The sequence below is a fragment of the Monodelphis domestica genome, chromosome 4 (assembly GCF_027887165.1).
Source record: "Monodelphis domestica isolate mMonDom1 chromosome 4, mMonDom1.pri, whole genome shotgun sequence".
Taxonomy (NCBI): Eukaryota; Metazoa; Chordata; class Mammalia; order Didelphimorphia; family Didelphidae; genus Monodelphis; species Monodelphis domestica.
In genome coordinates, this window is record NC_077230.1 from 282,335,940 (window position 1) to 282,362,841 (window position 26,902).

Genomic DNA, 26,902 nt, shown 5'->3' on the forward strand with positions numbered 1-26,902 from the left:
TTGGGGAGAGGTATAGTCATTGGTGTTCTGGTCTTTATCCTGCTTTCCTTCAGTTACAAGTATTAGCATACTTCATGGACCTTGAGCTGTGACCAGGTCCCCTGCTTTCTTGTAGCCAGAAGAACTAGTACTCATTTCCAACTTGGAATTGTGACAAGGGCCTCCTTCTTCCTTGTGTCCAGCCACAAGGACTTTTCTTCATTCCGGAACTGTGACATAGAATTGCCATCCAGAACTACTTATAGGCAATAGAATTTCTCATTACTACCAGCTGCACACAGTGCCAGAAAAAGTCTCCTGTAATCTAACCTGACCCTTTACTTTCTCTAGGCTGTGAGCTGCTAAAGCTGCTACTGTTTTTACTGTCACTGTTGCAGCCACTTCCAATACCCTCAACTGGTACCCCTAGGGCCAACTCCCACCTCAATGTTACATACCTCTCCTTTCAACCTCCTAGGTCATCAGAGGCTAGAATAATGTCTCACTCTGAATTTTTGTTGGCTTTGCCAATTTGAGAATGGTTTGAAGAGAACTGTTGGGAGACTTTAACCAATAGGTTATATCTATCTTGGCTCCATATTCATGAATATTTTTTAAAGATCCATACATTTAAAGGTCTCATGGGTACAAATCAAAACTTTAAGGAGCAAGTTGACTCAATACCCTGTGGTTTTGTATCCTGAAATAGTCACTGATTTAACTTATTGAATTGTTTTAAAGGAATGTGAATTTAGAGTCCCAACCTATTCCCCAATATTAAGGGAGAGCAGAAAGTATTTCCTATAGAAACTTCTATATGGAGTAATGGACCCTAGCCAAGCTCTCTGAAAATGCTGCCTCAACTTCAGGTTTCCCAATAATTTTCTAGTATTTTTTAGCCACTTTTAACTAATGATGTCATTGCCTCTGCCAAAGTGGAACTCATCAGAATCAGCTGTGAAGGGGTGAAATACTATAATAAGCAGATTGTCTGATTGCATAGTTGAGATATTTTTGACTTCTAGCATTCATGGCTATGAAAGGAAAATGCTCAGTTAATGCTAGATTGATAGGAACCACTCAGCCCAATTATCTCTACCCTTTAAGAAAGAAGAGGGCGTCTAGAGACAGATGTTAAGGTGGCCAAATGTTTCTGAATCTATGATTTCATCTGTGAAGGAAATTCTCATTGTGAAAATCACCTCCACAACTCTGGGTAACTTGACCATATTTATATTCTTAAAGAATTGCTAGGGGTATTGAGCAATTAAATATCTTTTTTAAAGTTTTGGAATTTTTTATTTAATTAATTAATTTAGAATATTTTTCCATGGTTACAAGATTCATATTCTTTCCCTTACCTCTCCCAACCCCCTCCTGTAGCTGAGGTGCAATTTCTCTGGGTTTTACATGTGTCATTGATCAAGACCTATTTCCATATTATTATTTGCACTAGGGTGATCATTTAAGAGTCTACTTCTCCAATCATATCCCCATCGACCCATGTGATCAAGCAGTTGTTTTTCTTTTGTGTTTCTACTCCCATAATTCTTTCTCTGGATGTGGATGGTGTTCTTTCTCATAAGTCCCTTAGAATTGTCCTGGATTATTGCATTGCTGCTAGCGGAGAAGTCCATTACATTTGATTATACCACAGTGGTTAGTCTCTGTGTATAATGTTCTCCTGGTTCTGCTCCTTTCACACTGCATCAATTCCTAGAGGTCTTTCCAGTTCATGTGGAATTCCTCCAATCCATTATTCCTTTTAGCACAATAGGATTCCATCACCAATAGATACCACAATTTGTTCAGCCATTTCTCAATCAGAGGGCATCCCCTCATTTTCTAATTTGTTACCACCATAAAGAAGCAATTAAATGTCTTACCCAGTGTCACATAACTATATTGGGGACAGGATTGGAAGTCAGGTCTTGCTTACTTTAATGCCAGTTCCCTAATCACTACCCTCTTCTATCAGGGCATAAGAGTACTAGTTCATCTCTCACTGGCCCCTAAGAAGCTCAATTCCTTTTTTTCCTTCAGGGTAGCAGCTAATGCATTCTAGATTATGATATTGTTTGTATTATTTTGAGTGATCCAGGGGAAAAAAATCCATAGTTGTTCTCCAAATCAATTCTACAAGTATTCATTGGATTGCTGGTATATGATCATGTGATACTCTGTTCTTCTAGGTTTTCAAATGAAAGGGGGTTGGGGGTGAGTTGACACTCACACTGTTCTAAGGGTGGGGGAGAGAATCATCTATCACAGTGCCTTGTGAAATTCCTGGTACTTGTCTGATTCATAAGTGGCAAATGTATAAAAGGAAATAACTAAACAATAAATATTGCCAGGAATGAGAAAATATGATTAAGAACCAAAAATAAGTAGCAAAAGCAATTAGTATTATAAGAAAGAGAAGGGAGAGATCAAGGTGGATCTGAGTAATTATGGCTTCTCATGGAAGAGTAGAGATGTGAAAGAGAGGTAATATTTAGGGAAGGGAGATAAGTGGAGGAAGAGTGGTCCTATAGAAAGACCACTGGCTTTAGAGTCAGAGGATCTGGGTACAAATAGGTCCTTACTACCTATTTAATGGGGAAGTTAGATGGTACATTGAATAGATTGTTGGGTTTAGAGTCAGAAAGACTCATTTTCATAAGTTCATATTTGGACTCAGAAACTTACTAGATGTGTAACTCTGGCCAAGTCATTTAATTCTGTTAGCCTTAGTTCCTCATCTGAAAAATGAATTGAAGAAGGAAACAGCAAATCACTTTAACATCTTTGTGCAAAGAAAACCTTAAATAGGATCATGAAGAGTTAGACATGACTGAATAACAAAACCTGTTTAATGATGGGCATATCAATACCTGTCTGGGTTTCAGTTTTTCTTCTCTATAAATTGAGGACTCTGTATAGTTATAAGGTCAGAATAGAAAATCCTTGAGATCTTTTCTAGCTTTAGACCTATGATGTTAAGGGAAAAGGAATTTAAAGCAGATTAGTAAATGTTTGTACCTGAAATTAAACATGGTATGTTTGGGAGAGAATGAAATGATTGGCTCAATTAGAATAGAATATTAAGGTTGGAGAGTAGGAAGATTATGGAGCATCTTCAGACACAAGATAAGGAAGAGTCCATGTCCCAGTTAATAATTATTATTGTTTTTCAGTCATTTTCAGTCAAGTACAACTCATTAGAACTCCATTTGGGGTTTTCTTGTCAAAGATACTGGGATACCATTTTCTTTTCCAGCTCATTTTACAGCTGAAGAATTGAGGCAAATAGGATTAAGAGCCTTGCCTAGGGTCACACAGCTTGGAAATGTCTAAGGCCAGATTTGAACTCATGAATATGAGTCTTCCTGATTCCAAGCCTAGTGCTCTATCCAGTGTGTCACCTAGCTAACAACTATTAGCTCCTACTTAAAATTAAACCCCTGTCCTTAGTTTATCATTCTGCTCTATCCTTTTTCATTTATCTCCCTGCCTCAATGGATTTACATGCTGAGATAACTAAATATTTACACAACTGATTGGAAATTCATTGTTTCCTCCTTATCAGGGTAAATACTTCCCCTTAGGAACCAATAGCATATGGAGGTCCCAGCTCTTAATCCAGCTGCATTTCCAAATTTCTTCAGAAATAAAATCTAGAGCAACTCTCATTTGCCCACACTATGTTCCTTAAAAAGGGCATCAATGAGTGCTTCTTTCTCATTTTTGTTTTTCATGTATGGTCAATGGAAACATGCTTTATGGGGCTGCCTATAGACAATACATTTACAGAGCTTGCATTTTGCATCCAAATGAATCCACCCACTACAAAACTACAAATATAAGTCTAAAAAAAAGTGCAGTAATGTGCGTAATTAGCTCAACAAAAAGGCCTTTGCTATTATTTGAGTTCCTACATAATGTTAAATAGTAAAGCCTTAATTTATGCTCTGTCCTTCCAGGAATGATTGAGCTGTTTGGTAGTTTTATTTATGACATAGGCTTAGATCCATTTTTACAATGGTGATAGTGTAGTGATAATGGGAATTTATAGTCATCTCTGACAAGAGGCCATAAAACAAATGCCTGGATGTTTTTCTATTGCTACAGGCTTAATTTGTAACATAAAGTACTTAATAATTGTTATTAATGAACCCACTGTGGTTGGTATATAGACACAGCTGGAAATCACATCTGTTATCAGACAGCCTGGGTTGAGTAGAGCACAAACACAGTGGGAAACTGATAGCTACAAAAGGAAATGACATCACAGAGCCACAGGAAGTACTCTGAACAGCCTGATGCTCTCTTTAGAGAAGCACAGTATTTAGGATATTTGGAGACATATTCAAAGGAGAATTGTTGTGGGGAATTTGTTTTTTTTCTTTTTCTTTTAGTTTCCTATCCCTCCCCCACAAATGGAAGGAAGATTTAGGTCCAACCTTCCATAAAATAGTCAAACTCAACATCTTTTCATTTCTTATAACTCAAAGTCTTGGGGGGAAATGGTAATAAAAGAGTAATAAAAGCAGCAAATCCAATTTCATAACTACAAGGCATAATACTTTTCCTAGGCAGATATACAAATTCTTGCCTCCCTACTGCTAAAACTCTTAGAATCATGAGATTGCTGGAGAATAGCTCCAGAAGGTGTATTAGAATATAATCCTCTTGAAATACCCTGTGAAGTTACAAGGCACCAAATGACTTATTTCTATTTTTTTTTCAAGGAGGAGGGCAAAAAACCCCCTAAGGCACAGAAAAATGAACCATGGAATTTTGTTCTTAGACGCCTGGTGGGAATGGGGTGAGGATGGGGAGGTGAACAGAGAAGGAGGGAAAGATTCAAGGATTTATTTAAAAAATAAAAGGAGAGAAATTAAAAAAAAAACACACACACACTAAAGCCCTATAAATAGAATCCTGAACTAGAAACCTCTTCTTTGTTTTCTGCATTTCCAGGTCCCTCCCTTCTGTGGGTTAACAGAATGCTTTCCAGATGTTTAATTCACTTCTGATGCAGGTGAAAAGTAACAGATGGAAATCTGGTCCCTTTTGTACTCTCCCTACAGAGTAAAACTTCCCATTGAGGCCCTAGTTGTGGTAAATAAACATCAGAAGTTTAAGATCCATCCCGGTTCCCATCCTTGATTTCCTATTCGTTATAAATTGCTCTTCTAGTTCTCAGTGCCAGTTCCATTCTTCAGCCTTAGAAGGGACAAACTGCTCTGTAGATCTAGGACAAACAAAGCTCAGAGGTTTTGATTTTGGGAAAATGAAAATGGAATGCCACCAAAAACAGACCCAGGCTGGACTTCAGTTCCTTTACCTCTTGTGAGGGAGCCCTAAGTTAACATCCATTGGAATATGTTATCAGTGAATTTCTACTGTGATTGAGATAGGAAAAAAAATGATTTCTAGTCTTTACTTGGATGGCATTTAAATACTCTTAACATTTAAGAGCACAGTTACCGTGTGAGGGCAGAGTTCATTTGTGGAAAAGCAGATAAATAAATAGAACAAACAGAAATTCTTAATCAATTTTTCTGCATTGCCAGCAGGTAGCTCACTTTCAAATGTTGCCCCCCTCCCAACTCCTGGCAATTCTAAACATTTACATCATTTCGTTTCTGAGTTAGTTTACATCTCACTAAGTATTCCACATTTGAAGCCTCCTGCCCATCCATTAAACTTCAACAGGCATTGCTATATTAAAGCCTACTATATCCAAAATACTGAACTCAGTTCTGGAGGTGACAAAAAATCGACCTAAGACTTGCCCTCAGATTCAGGGAGCTCATAAGTTAGGTTCTGGGGAAGGGAGAAGCATGCCATACATGTATAAGCATAAATATAATAAAATATGTATGATAAGCATATATGAGGGATGTGATAATGATTCTAACTTAATGCTTTAAGTTTTTCAAAATACTTAATTAACAAAAAAACTTAAAAAACAATTGCTGTAGGAAATCTGAGGGCACTAATTTTCTTAGGGATCCAGGAAGACTGCATGGAGAAAATGACATTTGAGTTGGACCTTAACTAATGAGAAATATTTCAGGAGGTGGAAATAGAAAAAGGGAAGGGCTTTCCAGACATAGAAATAGCATTAGCAAAGTCATGGAGGTAGGAAATTAGAGAATCTTTTCTATAGAATAGAATAGTACTGGGGAAAGGGAGAGATGGAAGAATGTGTAGTAGTTGGCTTTTATTGAAACACAGTGCATGTGGAATGTAAGGGGAGAGATATTCGATCATAGCAGGACTTGAATAACAAGTTTAGGTCAAATATAATATTCTTCTAATCTGAAATCTGAGCTTCTAAATTATATATATTCTTTAAAAACCTTTTATTTAGGTCACACAGAGTCAGTTCCTCTAACCCCCAAGAAAATCTTTCTTGTGGGAGTGATGTTCAGGTAACCTTAGGGTAATGCTGATAAATCTTTATTTTTCCCAGAAAGATTGATTCTTAATTCTAGTGTGTTTTAGCTTGGGGTCAACATGGAGCTGCTCTTGATGTTTAAGACCAGGTAGCCCAACACTATGTCTGGTTGGTGATCTAAGATATCTCTGTGTAGTATTAAAGAGTACCCTTCATTCTTCTGCAAATCATATAATTTACCAGCTTGTTGCTTTGTCTGAATCATCTGATTTGAGAGAAATGACCAACTGGTCAGTAAGAAAGGAAAATAAACATTTATTTAGCCCCTACTATGTGCCAGTTACTGTGATGAGTGCTTTATAAATATTATTTTATTTGATCCTCACATCTTCTTTGGGAAGTAGGTACTATTATTATCTCCATTTTACAGCTGAGGAGACTGAGGCAGACAATGGTTAAGTGGCTCTGCCAGGATCACACAGCCAATAAGTGTTTTGAGACTAGATTTGAACTCAGATCTTCCTGAATCTGGGCTCAGCAGTCTATCACACTGTAACCACCTAGCCACCTAGTAAGCATTGTCCTTTCATAATTGGCCACCAGAAAGGGGCCAAAGGCTAATTTCAGACCATATGCATATATGGGGGAGAGGAAAAGAGGCAATGATGGCATGGAGTATGCATCTCTATGCCATCTGCTGGGAATGGCGAAGCTGTTAGAAAGGGTGATATATAGCATGTGCTTAGCTTCATTTGGCATTGGTGATAATGCTTTGATAACAGGGATTTATGGTGAACCTCCACAGAAGGTCATAAAACAAGCTGGCAGGGTGTCTTCCTGTGGCTGCAGGCTTTGGGTGTCACCAGGAGGCCATTGCTAGTAATTATGAGTGAAACCTGGGAGTGAAGACATGGGAGAATCCTTGAAAGTCTGTTGGTCCAATGAGGGCCTTATTCCATCTTCCCTTCCTACTCTAATTTTATGCCATTCACTTTTATATTCTCTACTCTTCACTTTTCCTCCTTCCTTCCTTCTGTCATTGGTTCCTTCTTTCTTTTTTCTTTTGTTTGTCCCTCTCTCCCTTCCTTCCTTCCTTCCTTCCTTCCTTCCTTCCTTCCTTCCTTCCTTCCTTCCTTCCTTCCTTCCTTCCTTCCTTCCTTCCTTCCTTCCTTCCTTCCTTTCCCCCTCCTCCTTCCCCCCTTCCCTCCCTCTCTCCCTTCCTACCTTCCTTCCCTCCCTCCTTTCTTTCTTCTTATCTAAATTTGTGGAGATCATTTGTTTCAAGACCCAGAAACAGTCCCCTTTCCTATAAGAAGTCTTGCCTGATTCTTGTAGTGAAAAGTGATTCTGCACCCCTCAATTTTATTTGATTCAATGAGATGAGAAAACTTGTTCAGTGATGGTGGTAAAATAAAATGACATAATTTTTTTCCCTCAAGAATCTTACATTTAAGTAGAGGATATAATCTATGCCCAAATACATATAATGAAACATGGAAAAATGAGGAGGGAGAGAAGTCTGAAAGAAATATGAGTCAAAGTTGGAAAGGCAAAGAGGAATTAGACTGTGGAGGATTTCAGATGCCTGTCTAAAGTGTTTGTATTTTATGCTGTAGACAATGGAAGTGGTGGAGTCAGACCTGTCTGAGTTTTAAGGGAATTTTACTGGCAAATTTCCTTACATTTTCTTATCTAGCAATTGTTCCCTTTCAATCAATCCACAAACTATTATTATATATCATGTACTTACTACATTGTTGGTCAAGGGGTTCAGTGGATAGAGTGTTAGACTGGCAGCCTTGAGTTCATATACTGCTTCAGATAATTGCTGGTTGTGAAACTCTGGACAAAATCTTTAACCTCTCTCAGCCTCAGTTTCCTCATTTCTATAATTAGAAAAACAATGGCATCAACTTTATAGGATTATTATGTGAATGAAATGAGAAAATACTTGTAAAGTGCTTTGCAAAACTTAAAGTGCTACCTAAATATTAGTGATTATTATTATTGTTATTTTAATGATATAACATTATAATAATATTGATATTATTGCAGGCATCATGCTAGGCTCTGAGGATACAAAGAGAAAATGGAAATAATCCCCAAGGAGCTTATATTCTGTCAGGGTAGACAAAATATATATTAATACATATTATTATATTTATAAGTACTATATAATATAAAAATATGGAGGTAACTAAGTGACTCAGTCAATTGACAACTTGGTCTGAAGATGGGGGTCCTGGGTTCAAATCTAGCCTCAGCTATTTTCTAGTTGTGTGACCCTGGGCAAGTCACTTAACCCCTATTGCCTAGCCCTTACCACTCTTCTTCCTTGGAACTAAACATAGTATTGATTCTAAAAGGGAGGTAAATTTTTTTAAGTACCTACAAATTATATTATTAGATAAATAGAGGCTCCATTGAAGGGAGGAGGTCAAGCACCTGGGGATCAGGAAAAACTTCATGCCATGTTGCCTCTATAATAGAGTTGTAAAGGAAAGGCACAAGTGAGAGGCACAAGTGAGGGGGGAGGACATTCTAGGTCTTGGCTACAGCAAGAGCAAAACTGCCCTCATTCTATTTTACCTTCTATACAGGGATACATTAGAACTTGAACCAGCTGAGAGAGCTGATTGTTAAATTTCCAGTGTGAGTATTTATAACTTGGAAAGTAGCCAAAGCTATAAATCAGAGCTTGATGCATTTTTATTATCTAGAATAAAACCATGGAGAAAATGTTCAATTAAACGTAAATGTGACAATGTGCCTTTCCCCCCCTGGAGAGTTAGTCAGTTGCTAAACAGTAACTATCCTATCCCTACTTATAGCACATTTATGTTTTATCCTCATTCCTCTGCATGCTCCTTGAGGGCAAGGACCATGTTCTCTTCCTCCTCGTGTCCCCGTTGTCCCTTCTACACAGGAGGTACTCAATAACTATTATTGAATTCAATTGTGTATATATTTATATATATATACACATACATAGAGAAATAGATAATTTTCAAGATACTTTTTTCCTTTTTCTAATTTGCATCCCACCAGATCTTTAGGAAGGAGACAAGGAAGACGTTCCTCCCTTCCCCTTCATCTACTGATGAAGAAATTCCTTAGGAGGCTTCTTCATGGCCACATAGCTGACTGCTGGCAGAGCTGGCTTGAAACAGGAGGCTCTTGGCTTCCACGTCATGCTGAGGTGGTACAGCCTCTCCAGACCCCTTAGAAAATGGTTCAAATGAATATGAAGGGCAACCTTGAAAAGAATAACAAAGGGGCAGCCAGCAGCCTAAGAGGCCAGTGTAAAAGCACTTTTCTAACTCAGTGAGCATGTGCCTGTGTGTATGTGTGTGCGAGATTACAGCCTGCTTCCATGTAGACGAGCCTCAGGCTTGTATGGAACCAGCTGGAGTGGGGAGCCCCTTCTTTCTTCCCGATTGATGTCCTGGTTCCAACACTAAACTGTGGTCTGCCAAAGCACATCCCCACCAGAGGAGATAATGGGAATCTGATGGAAGAAGGCCAGGATAATAATGCTTGACATTTTTAGAATGCTTTAAAATTTGCAAAGCATTTTATATACTTAATTTCATCTGAAACTCACCGCATTTCCTGGTAGGTATGAAAGGTATTAAGATCTCCATTTTAGAAATTAGGGTAGTGAGACTCAGTGGTATCGATGCACTTGGCTCTATTTACTTAGCTGGGCAGAGACAAGATTTGAACCAAGGTCTTCCCACTTTCTAATCTCATCATCATGCTCTCTTTCATGCTACAAATACAGCTTTTAATAAGTAGGGGGTGATCTTTTTATATGACCCATTTAGTGGCTCAGAGATGACAGGAAGGATATTTTCTCCAGAATTTTGCCAGGAGTACTGACAATGAGGGGAGAAGTATTAGCTGATAACAGGTGAGGAGTTCTGCACTGAAGCCAGCGTTGTCCTCATCTTATTAGACCTCATATTTTCTTGCTACGACATGGTTGAGGGACTAACTTAACTTTGGGTTCAGTAAACTCGTACATCAAATGAGATATTTAGCACAGAGCCTGGCACATAGTAGATGCCAAATAAATGTTAGATATTATTGTTATTATTATTAATGACATTTATACATATCTCTTTGGTCTTCCATATGAGGCTATGGACTCCCTGAGGAATCTCTTTAGCACACTCTTTTAACATGCATCTCAAGGGTCTAATAACCTGGTATGATTAATTGATCTGAGATTTTTGGGTTTTGAAATGAATTTCAAGCGATTTAATCAATTTAATCAATCAACGCATGAGATCAAAGTCAAAATGCACTTCTTTTATAAGTTTTTGCAGTCACTTTCAAGAGAAATATGATAGGATTATCTCTACTTTTGCAGCTATGGATTTATCAGTTATGTGAAGAAATTGATGTCATAGCCTCTAGGTATATAATTAAACTTTGGTTTACCTAAAATGACTGCTTCCATTGACCCAAAAAGTCAGTGCAATGACATGCTGATAATGAATTTACCTGTAAACTTCTGTAATCCCCTCCCCCCTTGATTTTTCTACTCTACTTATAGTCTTAGTGCAAGTTTTAGCTATTAAAGCATTAATGTTTTTCTAATTTATCTAATAATTCAAATAAACATGAACCACTGCCCTATAGATAAATGATCAAAGGATAGTAACAGGTCATTCTCAAAGGAAGACTTTGCCTTCTTATTGCCATATGAAAAATTCTGCAAATTAATAATAATAACCAAGAATCATAGGAGAAGAGATTTAAGTCTGGAAGCAACCATTGTAATAATTTTCCAAATGGTGATTCTGAAGCATAGAGGTGATTTAAAAAAATTATTTACCCATAATCACAGAGGTATCAAGTGGCATCTCTTGGACCTTTACTCAGATACCATCATGGTGCAATGGAAAGTGTGGTGGACTTGGAGTCAGAGAACCTAGGTTTAAATCTCAGCTCTGCTTAAATGGGTAACTTTGGACAAATCACTTAACCTATCTGAAACTCAGTTTCCTCATCTGTAAAATTAGGAAGTGAAACTAGAAGACCTATAAAGTTGCTTGAAGCCCTAAATAGATGGCTCTACTTGAAATTTAGCAATCTTTCAATAACACCATACTGCCTGGTCAAGTCTTCCAATTAATTTGTTCTGTCTACTTAAAGGAGAAGATTGGAAACTATAGCATATGAAGACAGGGAGAGAGTGGAATGGTTGAAGGAATTGGGGATATTTACTTAGAAAAGACAATGTAGTATCCTCAGACATTTGTAGGACTTTCCTTTAATAAGGAGGAATTAGACTTGTTTTGCTTGGTTTGGAGTAATGAAGATGCAAGTTCAAATCCTGCCTCAAACATTTACTATCTGTGTGACCTTGGGAAAATCACTTAATCTTTCTCAACCTCAGCTTTCTCATTGTATGATATGAATAATAATCACAATTACCTCATAGGATTAAGGTGAAAATCAAATGGGATTACGTCTATAGAGTGCTTAGCAAATCTTCAGACACTTTACAAATTCTGGATATTAGTATTAGTATTATTATCTCCAGAGTTCAAACTGGGATCAATGGTTTAAAATTTCAGGAAAAAAAACAACAAAAGATCTAGAAGAACAAATGTCAAAAATCTCAAGGGAAATGCAGAAAAATGGGAAGGAAGAAGACCCAGTAGTACCAGTTTTCAAATTCTATTGCCCAGTAGCAATTACATAAACAAGTGCTGAAAGTTATTTGATATTGATTAAAAAATAGAAAATACTGTGTGACTGGATTAGTCACGTCATCCCCACTGCCTAGCCCTTACTGCTCTTCTGCTTTAGAACCAATACATAATATTGATCATAAGGCAGAAGGTGAGGGTTTTTAAAAAAGTAGATAAGGAGAATAGATTAGATATTGAATATATTGAATATATTTAATATATAGAAGCAAATTAGTATAATAGCATAATTTTCAGTCAACTCAAAGACTCCAACTACTACAGCAGGGACTCACTAATTGATAAAATACAGCAGGGAAAACTAAAAAGTATTGTGATAGAAATTAGGTAGAGACCAACCACTCACACCTTATACCACAATAAGTTCCAAATAGACTCATGACCTGTATATAAAACAACATTTCATAAGCAAAATAAGAGGAACAAGAAATTTGCTAATTTCTGCAAGAATTTGTGACATAAATATGTGTAGAAGAGAAAGTGGACAATTTTGTGTGAATCTAATTATAAAGTTTTTCTATAAATAAAACCAATGAAGTTAAAATAAGAAAGGAAGCAGTTCACTGGGAAGAAAGCTTTTCATCAAGTTTCTCTGATAAAGACCCTCTATCCATCATTTATTCAAGGTGTCTCAAAAATCAGTGCAATTTTTTGCTATTAAAACATCAACTTTTTCTAATTTATTGAATAACTCAAATACATAAGGATAAGAATTGTTACCCTAAAAATAAATGATCAAAGAAAAGAAACAAGACAGTTCTCAAAGGAAAACATTGTAGATATCAAAAGCCATATGAAAAATGCTCCAAATAACTAATTATAAGAAAAATGAAAATGAAAACAACTCATATTTCACCTCACACTCATCAGTGGATTTTGAAATGCTTAGCACCAATGTGATGACCAGTCAGTACTCCAGAGGATTAATGAGGAAGCATGCTAGCCCCAGCCTGACAGAGAAATAGACATCAGTTTGGGAAGTTTATACATATATTTTTGAAAATGGTCATTGTACACATTTGTTCTACTTGTCTATGTTCATTTAATTAAAATTTTTACAGGGAGGGTTTTTTTTTAATTTGGGGTGGTTAGGATAGAAAGGACTATGAGAAATGATGACAAAAGGAAGAAAATAGAAAAAAGAAAATTCTTTTTAAAAAAATTTAAGTCATTAAAAAAACACAAGAGAACAGCAAGGAGTTTCAAAATGAGACCTAAACGATCAAGGCAGTTTTGAAACTAATATATTGATTCTATTATTGAAGATGTCCCAAAAGTCTTAATGCAATTTAAAGCCTTTAATACCTTAAAATAGCTTTTCTTTTAAAGCACTTAAAACTACATTAAGACTTTTGGGACATCATATATATATATATATTTTTTTTTTTTAAATTCAAAGTTGATGTAATAGAAACAAATAGGTTCATGCACAATCCTATTTTTCGGTTCTATGTATTGGAAATGCTCCTATTTGTTGACAACTGTCAAATTCTGAATAACCAAAATGTTTTTATTATTTTTTATTTTAATTTTTTAAACCCTTACCTTTCATCTTGGAATCAATACTGTGTATTGGTTCCAAGGCAGAAGAGTGGTAAGGACTAGGCAATGGGGGTTAAGTGACTTGCCCAAGGTCACACAGCTGGGATGTGTCTGAGGTAAAATTTGAACCCAGGACTTCCCATCTCTGGGTCTGGCTTTCAATTCATTGAGTTACCCAGCTGTCCCCCAAAAATGTTTTTAAAAGCAGGAAGCTCTGGTCAAGACAATGGTGCAAAGAGTTTAGAGATATATTTTCTTCTCACTATTATGACTCTTCTATAAATCATTTTTGTATGATTGAGACATCTTCATAATGTGGTTTCCATAGAAGTTTGGATGGAATAATTGATTGAGGAGCTGGATTTTTAGGGGTGGGGTAAAGCTACTTCAGTGGTTGGAAGTAACTGGATCAGTTCCACACATTCATCAGGACAAGAATATAAGGGGAACTAGGAACCCTGAACAAGAAGTTTCAAGAACCATCTTTTTTTTCCTTCTTTGTTTTTTTCCTCCCTTACCTCAGATATTGTATTCAAGAAAAGTACAGTATTGCATGACTTTTAAAATATTATATATTTTTTAAAAGTTACTTTTACCTCTATTTTAATATTGAGCCCTCTTCTTCACTGAGTAGGAGATCCAGATAGTTGTCTGAACCAAGGTTGGAACAAGTAGGTAAAAAACATTGAAAAGGAAATGTTTCATTTTTCAAGGAAAAACAAATTGGGCAAACTGTGACAGCTGTCATGATTAAATGACTACATATAGAAGATGCTATAGAGGGATCTTCTGTTCAGTTGTGGTTTTGATGAAATGACCTCTGAGATATTTTCCAGATTTTTTAATCTATAGCAATATTAAACTGTCCCACAAACAAATGATGCAGATGCCGAGATCATAAACTTTACAAATCAAGGCTTAGTGTATGTTTTTGTTGATTGCCTAGGCTTAAAAAAGTATTTATAATGTGTATGAAAATTAAAAATAAATTGCACAATTCTTCCCCCCCCCCAACTCAAACCAGACAGCCTGATTGACATTTACCAGCACACTCCCATATGGCTCTATAAGCATTGTTTGATGTTTGGAGCCAGTGGAAGACTCAGGGAATGAAGCCATCAACAGAATGGAGTTATTCTGAGTATAAGGTAATAATAATTAATACTTATTAATAATAATAAAAATAACATCAACATTTGTATAGTAGTTTAAAGCTTGCAAAGTGCTTCATATCTATGATTTTATGTGAGGTTTATAGCTTCCTTGCCCTCTAGAGACATTATATGCCAGGGGGCACACAATGAGAATTCTTATTCAGAGACTTCTGTGAAATCATAAAGTCTAAGCTAAATCACTCAAAGGCTTTTTCTTCCTAAAGTCAAGACATTTGGAATTTTCCAGAGAACTGTTTCTAAACACTGTGTTCAAAAATAGGGCTGCTTCATCATTTCTGAAAAAAAAAAAGGCAGCTGAGGTACAGATTTTTAGCTTCCCTGAGGTTCCAGGATGGGCAGAGAAGCACAAACTTTGACAAAGGCTTAGGTTTTGTGAGTAGGGATGACAATTTCAGAGAATCTTCCTGGGGTTCTTTCTGAAGTGTCTACCTGAGATATTCAGCAGAGGGCACTCTCAGTCTGCATCATACATTAGAGCCATTTTAGTATCCTATCTCTTAGACTAGGACTCAACTCTAACTGTAGTTACTCTTCCATATTACCTACTCCTTCTATTTATTACCTCTCTTCTTGGGGGAATCCAGCTTGGGACCACTTACCTTTCTACAGGTGCTCTACTCTGCTGTTTCGTTAATAGCTGAGAACCTATCTGGCAGCATTAATCTTACTTTTTTGCTGAATGGAAATTTTCTGGAGATGGCATGAAGAACTTGTGGATGGGGGTGAAGCTAAAATTAACTAGAGTGATTTCAAATCAAACATATCCATCTCTTCTTCCAGACACATGTTTCCCATTCCCCTTGAACACTTGGCTTTGAAATCAGTCCTGCATTTAGCAGATTGAAGAGAAATGTGGGAGAATAAAAAACCTGCTCAGATATGTCTAGTGTTGGAGAAGTGTGTTTCCCAGACAAGGATCACAAGAATTTTGTATTTATTTAAAGGAATCTGAGAGATCTTAAAGTCCAAGTGTTTTGTTATATAGATGAGGCAAATGATGCCAAGGGAGATTGGGTGATGTGCCAAGAGTCACATGGGTAGGATGTGTCAGAGTCAGTATTTCATTCCTGGTCCTTTGATTACAAATTCACTGCAATTTTCACTGTGCCAAATTGTATTGGTTGAACCCTGGGGCTATCTAAGATATCTTTCATGCTAACACCTTTAAGATTCTCAAAAGTGAGAGTTTCAAATCTCTGTCTCTGTCTCTGTCTCTGTCTTTCTGTCTCTGTCTCTCTCTGTGTCTGTGTCTGTCTCTCTCTCTCTGTGTATGTCTGTGTCTGTGTCTCCCTGTGTCTGGTCTGTCTTTGTCTCTGTCTTTCTCTCTCTGTCTCTCTATCTGTTTCTCTTTTTTTGTCTGTCTTTCTGTCTCTGTCTCTATCTGTCTGTCTCTCTGCCTCTCTCTCATACTCATGAATAAGTGCTTTTTAAGATTAGCAAAGTGGATGAGGTTGGAGTAGTGTTCCTCAGTCTTAAGCATTTGTGTTTGTCTTTGGTGATGGGAATCATACCTACAAAAGCATTGTTATAGGAAACCTACCAATTAGAAAATTCCCTCTACCAATGCAGATTGGCAAATACTATGCAATTCATAATCTCAAACAACTGACTGGGGCACTGAGGGATTCACTGATTGGTCCATAGAGTCACTTAGTATATATCAGAAGTGGAATGATTCCAGAGTTTCCTGACTCCACTGGCTCTCTATTCACTATGCTACCACTGTCACTTGACTATCCTTTAGGACAGACAATATGAGATCAAGGACTGGAGAACTGGCTAGGACAAGGATGAGGAAAGGTGGTTGCAGAAACAAAGGAGGGCTAGACAAAGTGCCACAGAAAAAGTTAGCTATCACAGTTATTTTGGAATTGAATTAGTTCATGAATTACTTATTTTAGTCATTTTTTTCTGTCCTTAATAATACTTTGAATGGGAAGTATGCCTTTTGTATATAGATCAGACATGTCATAGAATCAGATTCAAGTTCGAAAGGGGTCTTACAGATCATCCAGTTGAACTTTTAACTAAACCTTTATCCCTTCTGCACTGTCCCTGACATATAGTCATTCAGGGTGTGCTTGAAGACCTCCAGTGAAGACAAATCCAATACCCTTAAAGGCAGCCTATTCAATTTTTGGATAGTTCTAATTGTCTCAAAGGAGGAAGATAGATTCCTCAGTGGATAGAGAGCTAGACCTAGAGTCAGGAGGACCTGAGTTCATACTTGACCTCTGACAATTACTAGCTGTGTGACCCTGGGCAAATAACTTAATCCTGTTTGTCTAAATCTGCTGGAGAAGGAAATGGCATGCCACTCTGGATCTTTGCCAAGAAAATCCCATGGGCAGTATTGAAGTGCTATGGCCGATAGGGTTACAAAGAGACAGACATGACTAAAATGATTGAACAATAACAACAATTGTCACAAAGGTTTTTGCTTTCTCTTATTGAAAAACTTCCACCTATTACTCTAAATTCTGCTTTCCGTGGCTAAGTGTAAGAAGTCTTATCCTTCTTTTCTATGACAGCCCTTCTCTTCTTTAGGCTAAAGTTCCCCACTTCCTTCAATCCATCTTCATAAGGTATGGTTTCCACTCTGTACATCATCCCAGTTCATTCACTCCTATTACATTTCATCTTATTAGATGTGGCCTATCATTCTAGGCTGTTGCAGATTCTGACTCTGTCATCCATCATGCTAGCTATGCCTCCCAGTTTTCTGTCACTAGAAAATTTGGTAAGCATGCTATCCAAGTCAATGTCCCCCCTACTGCACCAAGAACTGAACATAATATCGCATATGCAGTTCATTCAAGGTAAAACACAGTGGGATTAAGGTCTTCTTCATTGAGGATATGAGGGCTCCATCAATGTCGCTTAAAATAGTTTAGTAGGTTTTTTTTTTGTTGCTGTTGCCATGTAAAATTTATATTGAATGGATAGTCTCCTAAACTCCCATATATGTTTTGTAAGGATGATTGTCTAGACATGCTTCTCCTATCCTGTATTTATATAATTGATTTTTTAACCCAAGTATAGGGTTAAGATATTGAATTTAATTTTAAATATTTCACTCACTATTTCAGCCTGTCAAGATCTTTTTAGAATCAGATTCTGTCATCCAAAATCTTCACCATCTATCTTAGCTCTGTGTCATTTATAATTTTTCCAAACATATAATTTATACCTTTATCTAAGAGTTTTGGTTAAAAAATGTTGGAAAACACAGGGCATGAACAAATCTGAAGGCTACTAACCAATGATCTTCCTCCAGATTAATTAGGATAAAATCTTATTATGATTTTGGGTCCAGTCATTCAGTCAGTTCCTAATCCAGCTAGATATATTATCATCTATTTTATATCTCTTTGACTTATCCAAAAAGATATCATGAGAAGTTCTGTCAAATTGCTTGCTGAAATTAAGTATACTATTTCTATGACATTTCTGTGTCCTATCAGTCTAGTAATCTTATCAACATCAATTGATAATCTAGTATTTCAAACAAGTATCAAACAGAAGGCAATATACAGGTGCATGGTGGGTATGAGCAGGATATATAACATATAATCAATGAGAAACTTCAAAGAAGAGAGTAAAAGGAAATGTATTATAAGAAAAGAAGATGGGCAAAGGATGTGTCATGGACAACAAAAAATAGCTGAATGGTTGAAGAACTCCAATGATATCTTTCTGATGTCAGCAGAATGTCAAAGAATTGTAGCACATTAGGTGGACTCCTCATGATGAATTTATGGGAGCACATGAACTGGATGGATAGACCGATCTGGAAGGATAACTTGTGAGCTACATTATTGAAATGAACTTTCAAATTGATAAGATCACAAATATATTGAATATTTGTCTTGAATGTCTGACCTAACTTGTTCTTGCCAAAGCCATGTTAGTAACTTAAGAGTACATTAAATAATTTGCCCAGAAATTAAATCCAAGCTCATTTGACTATCACTTGAATTTATCCTTCTCTTTTTTGAAAAATAATTATGAAAAATGTGGCCCCATTTCTAATTGTATAGCTTCTCTCCCATTCATCATAAAATTTCAGCGATGACTCAGTGTTCACATCTGACTGACCTTTCAGCATCCTAGGATGTAGTTTGTCTGGGATTGGTCACTTCATATCTTTTAACTATGAATTTGTTCTGAATTCAAAGGACATCCTTGATAAAGGAAACAGAAGCAAAATAAGTTCCAAAGTGCTTCTTCCTTCTTTCTGTCATCCTTTATTTTCATGCCAGGGTCATCAATATCTTATCAGGACATTGCCAGTTGGCCTGACATTTATCTTGCCACTGGACTTTGATGACTCTGGGAGAGTGAGGCTGATGACTTCATGCAAACCTGCCTTACACATCCAATTCATGCACAAATCAAGACATCGACCATGATATCACTGGTCCTTTCCAAAAATGAAGGACAAGGGGGCATCTGGGTACCTCAGTGAATTGAGAGTCAGGCTTAGAGATGGGAGGTCCTGGGTTCAAATTTGACCTCAGACACTTCCCAGCTATGTGACCCTGGGCAAGTCCCTTAACCCCCATTGCCTAGCCCTTACCACCCTTCTGCCTTGGAACCAATACACAGTATTGACTCCAAGATGGAAGGTAAGGTTTTTTTTTTTTTAAATGAAGGACAAACAACTATCATTCCATCTCCATCCTTGATTTTCTCCTCTTTTAACACAGCTAAGAGAAAATCCTTTTTGCTAGGTTTCCCATTTCTTTCCTGCCTTAAGACATCTAATTCTGGCTCTGACATGGACTTGTATGACTTTGGGCAATTCGCTTCATTTTGCTGGGCTTCAGTTCTATCTGTAAAATGAAAAAAAAAAGACTAACTGACCTCTAGGTCCTTTCTAAGTCTAAAATCCTATGAGTTGGAAGTTCTGGGGTTGAGAATTTTTGACATTATTTTTATGGAAATCTTTAATTCTTTTTTGTTCATTTTCTATTACCTTGCCTTGCTTCCATCTTTAGTATTTATCTTTTAGAAATCCAAATTGATCAACGAGTTCCATGTGAATGCTAATCTGTCACTTAAGACATTTCATCCTTTCTTTCTCATTAGCTCGTTGGTTTTTAAGACATTAGAATTTGATTCTTCGGATACCCATTTCTTTTCTGTCTGCCCTGCCATGAGAATTTTAGAGCTTATGTTCTTTATTCTTTCTGTGGATTCTTTGCAAACTGCTCTCCCAATCTTTGGTAATATATGAATAAACCCAGTTTTCTTGTCCTCCATTTTAAATTTCAGTATGGACTAGTTACTTCCTTCCCAAAGTTACCTTAAATGTTTTTTTACCTAAAAACCTAGTTTTTCTTTTTTGTTTAAATTCAGGTCCAAGATAGGTGTTCTTCATGCAGCTTTTCCCACCTTAAAAAGAATAAATTTTGCCTCATCATTGAGGCAAATTAAGAATCTATTTGTTGCTTTGCTTCAGAAAAAGAAAGATCCTGAGACAGATGACATTATGGTATCACAGTTTTCACTAGAATGGTGCATTGGATAAAGTGCTGGATTTAGAGACCAGAAGACAAGTTCAAATTGTACATCTGATATTTTTAAACTGTGTGACCCTAGAGAAATCCTTTAGCCTTAGTTTTCTCTTCCTTAAAATGGAGAAAATAATAGCATCCAACTCACAGGATTGTTGTGAGAATCAAATGAGATAACAAAGGAAAAGTGTTTTGCACATCTTAATGTGTTATAAAAATACTAGCCCTTATTATGATGATTCAAATTTTGTGATCTTTTCCCTAAACTTATCTGTTTCTTGTTTCTGTCCAGGTGGTCTGTAGTATATTTCTATGACAACATTAAATCTGTTTCTTAGTTCATTGATCCTTACCAAAATGCTCTCCACCAAACTTCTTTTTGGGGGTTTGTGGACTTCCTCAGAAAAGTAAACATATGGGGGCAGCTGTGTAGCTCAGTGGTCTGAGAGCCAGGCCTAGGGACGGGAGGTCCTGGGTTCAAATGTGACCTCAGATACTTCCTAGCTTTGTGACCCTGGGCAAGTCACTTGACTCCCATTGCCTAGCCCTTACCACTCTTCCACCTTGGAATCAATACACGGTATTTATTACAAAATGGAAGGTAAGGGTTTTAAAAAAAGTAAATATATTCTTAATATAAGCTGCTATTCTCCTGCCTTGCTATCTATTCTAAAGGAGACCAAGCTCCTTTTGACTATAATACCCTTCTGTATTAATTCTTCATTCATGAGTCCTATCTACCAAGTTACAGTAATAGCTATAAAGTTATATTTTCCTTTTTGTCTCTACTTCATCTTGTTTGTTACCTATACTTTGGGCAGTGGTGTACAGAGCTCGGAAGCCATATGTTTTATTGTTGGCTCTCTTCTTGTGTATTGTCTACCATAAATTATTGGCATTCTCCAGTGATATTCTTCTTATATGATATTTTCTCCTTTCTGTGAAACTGGACTTGGCAGATTTATGTGGGCACATTGTTGTTGTTTTTCCCTTCTTTCCCTCTATTTTCAATCTGAAGCTCTCTTAATCAGATCCATAAGACTCCAGCAAATGTATGTTTACCAGGTCTTATTAGGAGCATTCCTTCTCTGGTTGGGAGACAATCAATCTTTTATTTTAAACCACAATTCAGAAGTCCATGTTTTAGGGTCTCAAAACCAATCCCACACAGGTGGTTGGCTTAGAGCATGGGGAATGCCATTAGAGTATTACAAAAAGCTTGTTCTCTGTGTATAATCAGAGTAAACAAAGTATGGGCATATTGAGTTAAATTAAGCATCGCGTACATGTTCTACTGTGACCATGTTTGTGACTGTTGTTACATTGTCATTGTGATCTTAGTTGTGCTTCAGTCATTTCAAATTCTTCATGATACCATTCAAGGTTTTCTTAGCAAAGATATAGGAATAGTTTGCCATTTCCTTCTGCAACTCATTTTACAGATGAGAAACGAAGGCAAAGAGGGTTAAGTGACTTGCCCAGGGTCATACAGCTAGGAAGTATCTGAGGACAGATGGGAAGATGAGGCTTCCTGACTCCAGGCTATCCATTGTGCCACGTAGCTGCCCTACAACATATCTTATCAATCCCAAATAGACATGATCTTTAAAATAATGATTTTAGAATCATTTGACTTATGGAACAAGGAAAATGGAAAGTGATTGTGGTGATTATGGTGTGGGCATTTGGGAACTATATCCATTTTTAGACAGTAAGGCTAGGATATGTCTTGAAATTCTATATTGCCAAACCACGGAGTCCCATATTGTCACTTAGGCTTGAAAGAATTTTATTTTTACCTTATTCAACCTTTCAGTCATCCCCCTCTATCACCCTCCCCAGCATTCAAATAAAGCTTTAGAGAGAACAAAATAGATTTTGGAGAGAGGAAAAAAAAATGAAAGACAAGCTTGCTTTGGTTTGACAGTTCATTCAATAAGATACAGCTTTGCACCGGAGTCTCTAATCTTTAAAATCACTCAGTAGCTTAGAAATGTATTTCCTAGAGAAAAATATTTCAAATGAGAATTAAAAGAATATGTGTTAGATACATGTAGATAATCTGGTGTGAAATGTTTCCAGCACACCCTTTCCCTGGATCTGCGTGTGAACTCAGAGTTAGGTTATTCACCCTCATGCAACATTAGTTGGCAGGGTTTTTCTCCCTTAATCTTTCAGGCTTTTCTGAGCCTGCAAACAAGACAAGAGTTAGCTGAGTTTTGCTACAGTAACCACCAGCTTCCTGCTACCTCCTCCTCTCCACCTTTTGAAGGTACAGCTTGTCACAGAACAAGGAAGAAAACTCAAATTTCTCTGTAATGGAGAGAATGAAAAATGTGTAGGTATTTGTGGGGACAGGGTAGGTGTGACTTGAACCATAGCCCTTTTCCAGGTAACAAATATGGAATAAGCCTAGCCCTCCTGCAGCCACAAAGGGGAAACCAGCCTGGTTCTGTCCCTGGTTCTAAGCAGAATATATGTGAAGGGGAATTTTCAGCTGGTTCCTTCCCATACATTGAGCCAGTCAATGCTATAACCCATAGTTACTTTCCTAAAGCAATTAGAGATAGGTAAGGGCAGGAAACCACCTCTCAAGGCAGAAATACAGTAATAGTAGATAATAAGAATGTCAATAATTCTTAGCGACAAATATATATTTGCATTTATCACTCTTGTCATTATAAAACCCTTCCTATTTTTTTTTTACATTATTTTATTTGGTCATTTCCAAACATTATTCACTGGAAACAAAGATAATTTTCTTTTCCTCCCCTTCCCCCTCCCACCACCCTTCCCTCTCCCATAGCTGATGCACGATTCCACTGGTTATCACATGTGTTCCTGTTTCTAACCCATTTCCATGTTGTTGGTATTTGCATTAGAGTGTTCATTTAGAGTCTCTCCTCAGTCCTAACACCTCCATCCCTGTAGTCAGGCAGTTGCTTTTCCTCTTTGTTTTTACTCCCACAGTTTATCCTCTGCTTGTGGATAGTATTTTTTAGATCCCTGCAGATTGTTCAGGGACCAATGGAGAAGTCCACTACCTTCGATTCAGCCATCCCCAATTGATGGGCATCCCCTCATTTTCCAATTTTTTTAAAGCATTTTTTTAAATTTTAAAATATTTTATTTGATCATTTCCAAGCATTATTCATTAAAGACAAAGATCATTTGTTCTTTTCCTCCCCCCCCCACCCCCAGTAGCCGACCCGTGATTCCACTCGGTATCACATATGTCTTGATTCGAACCCATTGCCATGTTGTTAATATTTGCATTAGAGTTTCGTTTAGAGTCTCTCCTCTGTCATGTCCCCTCAACGGCCGTAGTCAGGCAGTTGCTTTTCCTCGGTGTTTCTACTCCCACAGTTTATCCTCTGCTTATGAATAGTGTTTTTTCTCCTAGATCCCTGCAGATTGTTCAGGGACATTACACCGCCACTAATGGAGAAGTCCATTAAATTCGATTATACCACAGTGTATTAGTCTCTGTGTACAATGTTCTCCTGGTTCTGCTCCTCTCGCTCTGCATCACTTACTGGAGTTTGTTCCAGTCTCCATGGAATTCCTCCACTTTATTATCCCTTTTAGCACAATAGTATTCCATCACCAACATATACCACAATTTGTTCAGCCATTCCCCAATTGATGCGCATCCCCTCGTTTTCCAATTTTTGGCCACCACAAAGAGAGCAGCTATGAATATTTTTGTACAAGTCTTTTTGTCCATTATCTCTTTGGGGTACAGACCCAGCAGTGCTATGGCTGGATCAAAGGGTAGATATTCTTTTGTCGCCCTTTGGGCATAGTTCCAAATTGCCCTCCAGAATGGTTGGATCAGTTCACAACTCCACCAGCAATGAATTAATGTTCCTACTTTGCCACATCCCCTCCAGCATTCATTACTTTCCTTTGCTATCACGTTAGCCAATCTGCTAGGTGTGAGGTGATACCTCAAAGTTGTTTTGATTTGCATCTCTCTGATTATAAGAGATTTAGAACACTTCTTCATGTGCTTATTAATAGTTTTGATTTCTTTGGCTGAGAACTGCCTGTTCATGTCCTTTGCCCATTTATCAATTGGAGAATGGCTTGATTTTTTGTACAATTGATTTAGCTCTTTATAAATTTGAGTAATTAAACCTTTGTCAGAGGTTTCTATGAAGATTTTTTCCCAATTTGTTGTTTTCCTTCTGATTTTAGTTACATTGGTTTTGTTTGTACTAAAGCTTTTTAATTTAATGTAGTCAAAATTATTTATTTTACATTTTGTGATTCTTTCTATGTCTTGCTTGGTTTTAAAGTCTTTGCCTTCCCAAAGGTCTGACATGTATACTATTCTGTGTTTACCCAATTTACTTAAGGTTCTTCTTTATGTTTAAGTCATTCACCCATTTTGAATTTATCTTGGTGTAGGGTATGAGGTGTTGATCCAAACCTAATCTCTCCCACACTGTCTTCCAGTTTTCCCAGCAGTTTTTATCGAATAGTGGATTTTTTTCCCCAAAGCTGGGATCTTTGGGTTTATCTTATACTGTCTTGCTGAGGTCGCTTTCCCCCAGTCTATTCCACTGATCTTCCTTTCTGTCTCTTAGCCAGTACCAAATTGTTTTGATGACTGCTGCTTTGTAATATAGTTTAAGGTCTGGGACTGCAAGGCCCCCGTCATATGTGGTTTTTTTCATTATTTCCCTGGATATCCTTGATCTTTTGTTATTCCAGATGAATTTTGTTATGGTTTTTTTCTAAATCAGTAAAGAAATATTTTGGGAGTTCAATGGGTATGGCACTAAATAGATAAATAAGTTTGGGGAGGATGGTCATTTTTATTATATTGGCTCTTCCTATCCATGAACAGTTAATGTTTTTCCAATTACTCAAGTCTAGTTTTAGTTGTGTGGAGAGTGTTTTGTAGTTGTGTTCATATAGTTCCTGTATTTATCTCGAGAGATAGATTCCTAGGTATTTTATTTTGTCTAAGGTGATTTTGAATGGGATTTCTCCTTCTAGTTTTTGCTGCTGAGCTGTGTTGGAGATATATAGAAAAGCTGATGACTTATGTGGGTTTTTTGTATCCTGAAACTTTGCTAAAGTTGTTGATTATTTCAATTAGCATTTTGGTTGAATCTCTAGGATTCTTTAAGTAGACCATCATGTCATCTGCAAAGAGTGATAACTTGGTCTCCTCCTTCCCTATTTTGATGCCTTCAATTTCTTTTTCTTCTCTAATTGCTACTGCTAGTGTTTCTAGTACAATGTTGATTAGTAGAGGTGATAATGGGCATCCTTGTTTCACTCCTGATCTTAATGGGAATGCATCTAGTTTATCCCCATTGAAGATGATATTAGCTGATGGTTTTAGATATATGTTTATTATTTTTAGGAATGACCCTTCTATTCCTATGCTTTCCAGTGTTTTTAATAGGAATGGGTGTTGTATTTTATCAAAGACCTTTTCTGTGTCTATTGAGATAATCATGTGGTTCTTGTTGGTTTGCTTGTTGATGTGGTCAATTATGTGGATGGTTTTCCTAATATTGAACCAGCCCTGCATCCCTGGGATAAATCCTACTTGATCATGATGGATGACCCTTCTGATCACTTGATGGAGTCTTTTTGCTAGTATCCTATTTAAGATTTTTGCATCTATATTCATTAGGGAGATTGGTCTATAGTTTTCTTTCTCTGTTTTTGACCTGCCTGGTTTTGGAATCAGTACCATGTTTGTGTCATAAAAGGAGTTTGGTAGAACTCCCTCTTTGCTTATTATGTCAAATAGTTTGTATAGTATTGGGATTAACTGTTCTCTGAATGTTTGATAGAATTCACTGGTGAATCCATCAGGCCCTGGGTATTTTTTCTTAGGAAGTTCTTTGATGGCTTGTTGGATTTCATTTTCTGATATGGGATTATTTAAGAAATCTATTTCTTCTTCTGTTAGTCTAGGCAGTTTGTATTTTTGTATATGTCCATCCATATCACCTTAATTGGTGTATTTATTGCCATATAATTAGGCAAAGTAATTTTTAATGATTGCCTTAATTTCCTCTTCATCAGAGGTGATGTCCCCCTTTTCATCTTTGATGCTGTTAATTTGCTTTTCTTCCTTACTTTTTTAAATTAGATTGACCAGTACTTTGTATATTTTGTTTGTTTTTTCAAAGTACCAGCTTCTAGTCTTATTTATTAAATCAATAGTTCTATCACTTTTGATTTAATTAATTTCTCCCTTAATTTTTAGGATTTCAAGTTTGGTTTTCTGCTGGGGGTTTTTAATTTGATCACTTTCGAGTTTTTTTATTTGCATTTCTAATTGATTGATCTCTGCTCTCCCTAGTTTGTTAATATACGCACTCAGGGATATGAATTTACCTCTGATTACCGCTTTGGCTGCATCCCAAAAGGTTTGAAAGGATGTCTCGCTGTTGTCATTTTCCTCGGTGAAATTATTAATTGTTTCTATGATTTCTTCTCTAACTAAACGATTTTGGAGTATCATATTGTTTAATTTCCAGTTAGTTTTTGATTTGGTTTTCCATGTACCATTACTAATCATTATTTTTATTGCCTTGTGATCTG